The following is a 6,532-nucleotide window of genomic DNA, read 5'->3' as shown; positions in this document are numbered from 1 at the left end:
CAGGACTCTGAGATCATGATCTGAGCCACCGAAGCGTCCCTCAAAACCACTCATTTAGGGGCGCCTGGGTGGCTCAGTGGGTTAAAGCCTCTGCCTTCGGCTCAGGTCATGATCTCAGGGTCCTCAGATCGAGCCCCGCATCGGGCTCTGTGCTCAGCAGGGAGCCTGCTTCCTCCTCTCTCTCTCTGCCTGCCTCTCTGCCTACTTGTGATCTCCGTCTGCCAAATAAAATAAATAAAATCTTTAAAAAAAAAAAAACCACTCATTTAGACTTTGATTTTGTTTGTTTTAAAGAAACAACTCTTTCACTCATGTGTACATGGTATAAAAATTCAATCATTCGTATAGATTTGGGGGAAAGGGGAAGAAAAGGCAAGGAAGTTTAGTCTTTTCAACTTTTAAATATGAACTTATAATAAAAGAATCTGATGGTTTCTTCCTGTCTACATCCCTTCCCCCACCCAAAGGATTAGATTATAAACCCAAATTTCAATTACATTCAGGAAAATACTGGGACTCCAAAAGAAGTGATTGATTACAGGAAACCAAGTCTGCCCCGTCCCCATCCCATCCAAATATGTAAGTCATCTGTTTCTTCTTTGGACCCCCGTCCTTCAGACAAGTCAGAAAACACAGGTTCCCCTCACCTGGACCAGCTGGCTGCCCCAATGAGTCTTGGTGACCCCCAAAAAGAAGGGCAAGTTCAATTTACTTGCAAGGTCAGCAACAGCACGGTAATGACCAAGAACCAGGGTAAGGAAGCAAAATAAAGGACACCAAAAAAAACTGTAATCAAGACAACATTTAAGGGACGCCTGGGTGGCTCAGTTGGTTAAGCAGCTACCTTCAGCTCAGGTCATGATCCCAGCATCCTGGGATCGAGTCCCACATCAGGCTCCTTGCTCAGCAGGGAGCCTGCTTCTCCCTCTGCCTCTGCTTGCCATTCTGTCTGCCTGTGCTCGCTCTCCCCCCGCCCCGATAAATAAATAAAATCTTAAAAAAAAAAAAAAAAGACAACTTTAAAAGCAACATTAAAAAAAAAAAAAATCAGCGCGCCTGGGTGGCTCGTGGGTTAAAGCCTCTGCCTTCGGCTCGGGTCATGGTCTCAGGGTCCTGGGATGAAGCCCCGCATCGGACTCTCTACTCAGCGGGGAGCCTGCTTCCTCTTCTCTCTCTCTGCCTGCCTCTCTGCCTGTTTGTGATCTCTGTCTGTCAAATAAGTAAATAAAATCTTAAAAAAAAAAAAAAATCAAGGGACGCCTGGGTGTGTCAGTCGTTAAGCATCTGCCTTTGGTTTAGGTCATGATCCCAGGGTCCAGTTCGAGTTCCACATCCCTGCTGGGCAGAAACCTGCTTTCCCTCTCCCACTCGCCCTGTTTGTGTTCCTGTTCTCGCTGTCTCTCCCTTGGTCACATCAATAAATAACATTTTTTTTTTAGATTTTATTTATATATTTGATAGAGAGAGATCACAAGTAGGCGGGGGCTGGGGGGTGAGCAGACTCCCTGCTGAGCAGAGAGCTCGATTCAGGGCTCGATCCCAGGACCCTGGGATCATGACCCAAGCTGAAGGCAGAGGCTTTAACCCAGTGAGCCACCCAGGCACCCCAATAAATAAAATCTAAAAAAAACAAAAACAAAAACTATTTAATCCTTTAAAAAAAATCAAATGAGCCCAAATAAATCCCTGATAAACAAAACATCGAAACTGTAAATGAAGTCAGGTTTCGGTTTTGTGACCCTGTGTTAGTATGCATTGGGAATAGTGCTTTCCAAGCCCGAGCCTCTCTGTGTCCCCAGGCAGGTGTCTGGTGACAGATGCTGGCCAACAAGCAGATTGGGCATGAAGGGGCTTTGTGCTGAGCCCTGCTTTTGATTGTAGGGCTTTAAAAAATATATTTTATTTATTTACTTGACAGAGAGAGAAAGAGAGCTCAGGCAGGGCGAGCAGCAGGCAGAAGAAGAGGGAGAAGCAGGCTCCCCAGTGAGCAGGGAGCCTGACAAGGGGCTCGATCTCAGGACCCTGGGATCATGACCTGAGCTGAAGGCAGGCGCTGAACTAACCAAGCCCCGCAGGCCCCTAGACTATAGTTTTTAATCACTTTTTTGCCAACTGAGAGGATATGTTATAAGCATATATAGACGCACCTGTTTTTGCCTGGCCTCAGGTTCCAAGCATTGCCTTGCCCTGTCTGGCAGGGCAGTGGGGAGGCTAAGGCCCCACCATCCTAAGCGTGAGAAAACAGGGGGCCCAAATGCTTGAACATCCTCTTGTATTCAGGCTTGCGCTTGATGATGGGAGGCTGGTGCTGTCTGTCTTTCCCAGAAAGAGCCACACCTCCAACCCTTACTCCTGTGGCTAAGACTACAAAGGTGGGAGCCCCACCTCCTCCAAATCCCAACTCTTTCTACCTTAAGTCCTTCAACGCTCCGTGCCTCAGTGTTCACATCTGCAAAATGGAGAGGATAGCTCTATCTCCTAGGGTTGGCGACTGATGCTTTAAGGAGATGACGTATGTAAAGTATTTCTAACAATTCCTGGCAGGGGCACCTGGGTGGCTCAGTCGGTTGAGAGCCCAACTCCTGATTTCCACTGGGGTCCTGATCTCAGGGTTGTGAGATCAACTCTGCCCTGAGCCCTGGGCTCAGGGCTCAGTGCAGCATCTACTTCTCTCTCCCTTGGCCCCTCCCCCTGCTCAGTAAATAAGTATATAAATAAGATAAAACAACCCCTGGCATATAGAAGCCTAAAATCTAGGAAAGTTTCCTCATTAGGCTTTTTTTTTTCTTTTGGCTTTTTTCATATGTCTGCTTGCTGACCTATACTGACACTGTGTGTGCCTTACTGCTCTAAGCCCTTTGCTTGTGTTTCTCGTTTAATCCTCATGGAAACCCCTTGAGGTGGGGGGCTACTACTGTCCTTTTTTTTTTCCCAACTCATTTGTATCACTTTGTTTATTCATTTATTTATTTAGGGAGGGGGAGGGGCAGAGGGAGAAGGAGAAGGAGAATCTTAAGCAGGTGTCTTATCCTCAGCATTGCTGAGCCTGATGCTGACCTTGATCTCATGACTTGAGATCACCACCTGAGCCAAAATGAAGAGTCGAGCAGTTACCTGACCGCACCCCCCAGGCATAACAGGATTTTTTCCTCCGCCGAGTGCCGTTCTTGGTCACGCCGCCGGGAAGAATGAAGAGATAGACCAGAGTAGGGGCCGCCAAGCAAGCTTTGTTGAGTGATAGCAAAATGATGGTACCAAGCTCCCAAGGAGGGAGGGTCCTGAGAGGGTTGCCCTATTACTTTCCACTGAGGCTTGCAGGGATGCAGGAACGTAGTGGTTGAGTAACAGGTGGGGAGCCAAGCAGGCGGCAGACAGGGGTAAGACATAAGGCGCTAGCTGTGGACAAGGAAACACACCCCCTAAAGAGTTGAGTCCTATTGTCTCTTGAAATTGCCTGTAGCACAGACACAATGTAGCCACAGGCTGTTTAGGGCCTAGGGGCCCCCGGGGTGAGGGCTGGGAGACTTTCTGGGGCCTGCAGAAATGCAGGTGTACCCTTCCCAGGTGTGACACCTCCCAGAGGAGCTGGGTTCATCCGAACCTGGTAGCTGGCCTTGTGATCTCCAGGCTCCTTTATACCCCCATCAGCAGGGCAGAAAAAAATGCCAATTTCCTTGCAATTGCAATGTGGGGAGAGGTTATTTTACCAACCCCTCATTTAGCCCAGTCAGGTGGCCCCAAGGAAAATGGTACACCTGATTTGCATCTTTTCAAATATTTCTTGGTCATTTGTGTTACTTCTGCTGACCGTTAGTGCTACTTGCCCATTTTTCTATCTAGGTACCTTTTCTTTAACATTTTTTTTCTTTAAAATTTTTTTACCTTTTTTTTTTTAAGATTTTATTTATTTATTTATTTGACAGAGAGAGATGAGAGAGATCACAAGTAGGTAGAGAAGCAGGCAGAGAGGGGGGAAGGAGGCTCCCCGGCGAACAGAGAACCCAATGCAGGGCTCACGATCCCAGGACCCCCGAGATCATGACCTGAGCTGAAGGCAGAGGCTTAACCCACTGAGCCACCCAGGCGCCCCTTTTTTCTTTTCTTTTTTTTTTAAGGAAACTCTACCCCCCACAAGGGGCTCCAACCCTACCCCCCCCCCCCCCCCCGACCCCAGCCAAGAGTCACATGGCCCCACTGATTGAGTCAGTCAGGTGCATCTCTCCAATCTTTGTTCAACTCCGTTAATAAACGGTGGTTAATGTTTAATTTTTTTTTTAAAGATTTTATTTATTTATTTGACAGAGAGAGATCACAAGCAGGCAGAGAGGCAGGCAGAGAGAGAGAGAGGAGGAAGCAGGCTCCCCGCTGAGCAGAGAGCCCGATGCGGGGCTCGATCCCAGGACCCTGAGATCATGACCCGAGCCGAAGGCAGCGGCTTAACCCACTGAGCCACCCAGGCGCCCCAATGTTTAAATTTTTGATGCGTTTACTTTTCCCAAAGGAGAGTTGAGAGTCACTTGCCTTGGCAGTGTGGATGGGGCCAACTGAAAGGCTACTCTTCCTCACCTAAGTGGGCCTGTAAACATGGGAGGTTTCCTGACCCCTTACCTGTTTCCTTCACTAGTCTCTTCCTATGCCCATCCCAGACTCAGTTCTAGTGACTCTACCTTTTGCCCTTATTTCCGGATTTGTCTCGACTCCTTGATTCGAGTCTTCCAGAATAGTGTCATGTTCAATATTGTCACGTTCTTCCCCACTGCCTCATATACACACGCACACACACACACACATCTCACTTCACTTTTGAGTGAAATTACTCTGGATGTATAAAGATCGGGCATCTTCATACAAGGCTGGGATTTGGCCTCTTTTAGGTCTAAAAGAAAAAGGAAACCGCCAGCCCTGAGCAGTGGCTCTCAACAGGGTGATTTTATCCCTAGGGGACGTTTGGCTATGTCTGGAGATATCTCTGATTGTCACAGCTTCAGGGGAAGGTGCTCCTGGCATCTTGTGGGCAGAAGCCGGGCAAACTGCTGACACCTAATGGGACACAACACGGCCCCCCCAGTGTTGGACCCACTTTGGCTCTTGGTCCTAAGTGGCAAGAGCGTTGAGAGAGGTTGAGAAACTCTGAGTTAACTTGGATTTGTTCATCAAAATCCAGATGGTTGACGCGGAAGGAAGATGGCCAGCATGGCCAGAGCACTCAGTGGCTCCCCTGCAGCTCTGGCCGGGGACTTCTCATGCCATGGGGGTGGCAGCCCAGGATGGGGGCTGGGCAGCACTGAGGCCCCCCACCAGAGTTGAGGCTGAAGCAGCATCCGGGGTCAGCGCTGTCCCCCTCTCCTCTTTGATACGCTCATAGGGGTGGGCATCACAATCAGCTCTTATGATAGATAGAATTTTTCTTTCCTTTCTTCAAGTTTTATATCAACTTTATTGAGGTCCAACTGCATACCATGAAATGCACTGATTAAGTGCACAGTTTGATGAGTTTAGAAAATCAAGATGCAGAATATCTCCATCATGGGGTGCCTGGGTGAGCGTCTGCCTTCAGCTCAGGTCATGATCCCAGAGTCCTGGGATCAAAGCTGGCTCCCTGTTCAGAGAGGGGGCTCTGCTTCTCCCTCACCCTCTGCCCCTCCCTCCTGCTTGTGCGCACTCACTCTCTCTTTCTCACTCTCTTCCAGATAAATAAATTAAAAAAAAAAAAAAAAAAAAAGAATATTCCTGTCACCGCAAACAGTCCCCTCCTGTCCCTTTGCAGCCAGGGCCCAGCCCCTATCTCCAGTCCCACCCAACCTTCAACCTGCTTCCATCCCCATGGATTATTTTAAACTGTTCTCAAGTGACAAAAGGTTCTAGCAATACAATGGACACAGTGTGTACACCTTACTTGCGGCTTCTTTGCTCGGTGTGTTTTGGGGGGTTTAGCTATGCTGTCGGAGCACCGGTGTTTCTTCCCTTCGCAATGCTAAGTAACATCCCGTTGTGTGTATGCCACAGTCTGTGTATTCTTTTGCCTGTTGGTTGACATGTGGATGATTTCCAGTATGGGACTTGTCTTAGCTCAGCTGCTGGGACATAATTCTATAGCCAAGGTAGCTCATAAACGTCCTCCCTGGCTCTCTCACAGCTCCAGAGGCCAGTAAGTCCAAGATCAAGGCTCCTGCAGATTCAGTGATCTTTGGAGGGCCTGCCTACCGAATCGGAGTGGGCCACCTTCTCCCCGCGTCCTCACAGGGTGAGAGGGAGCTCTCTGGGACAGCAATCCCATTCCTGAGGGCGCCACCCTTGGGACCTAATCCCCTCCCTAAGCCCACCTCCTACTGTAATGCACTGAGTATTAGGTTTCCATGGATGAATAGGAGGGTGGGGGCAAACATTCAGTCCATTGTGGGACCGTCACAAATAAAGCCACTTTGTACTTTCATGTACAAGTCTTTGTGCGGACATATATTTTCCTTTTCTTTTCTTTTTTTTTTTTTTTTTAAAGATTTTATTTATTTATTTGACACAGAGAGAGATCACT

This window comes from Mustela nigripes, chromosome 7, assembly GCF_022355385.1.
Source record: "Mustela nigripes isolate SB6536 chromosome 7, MUSNIG.SB6536, whole genome shotgun sequence".
Taxonomy (NCBI): Eukaryota; Metazoa; Chordata; class Mammalia; order Carnivora; family Mustelidae; genus Mustela; species Mustela nigripes.
The sequence above is the reverse complement of the archived record's forward strand: the minus strand, read 5'-3'. Positions refer to the sequence as shown.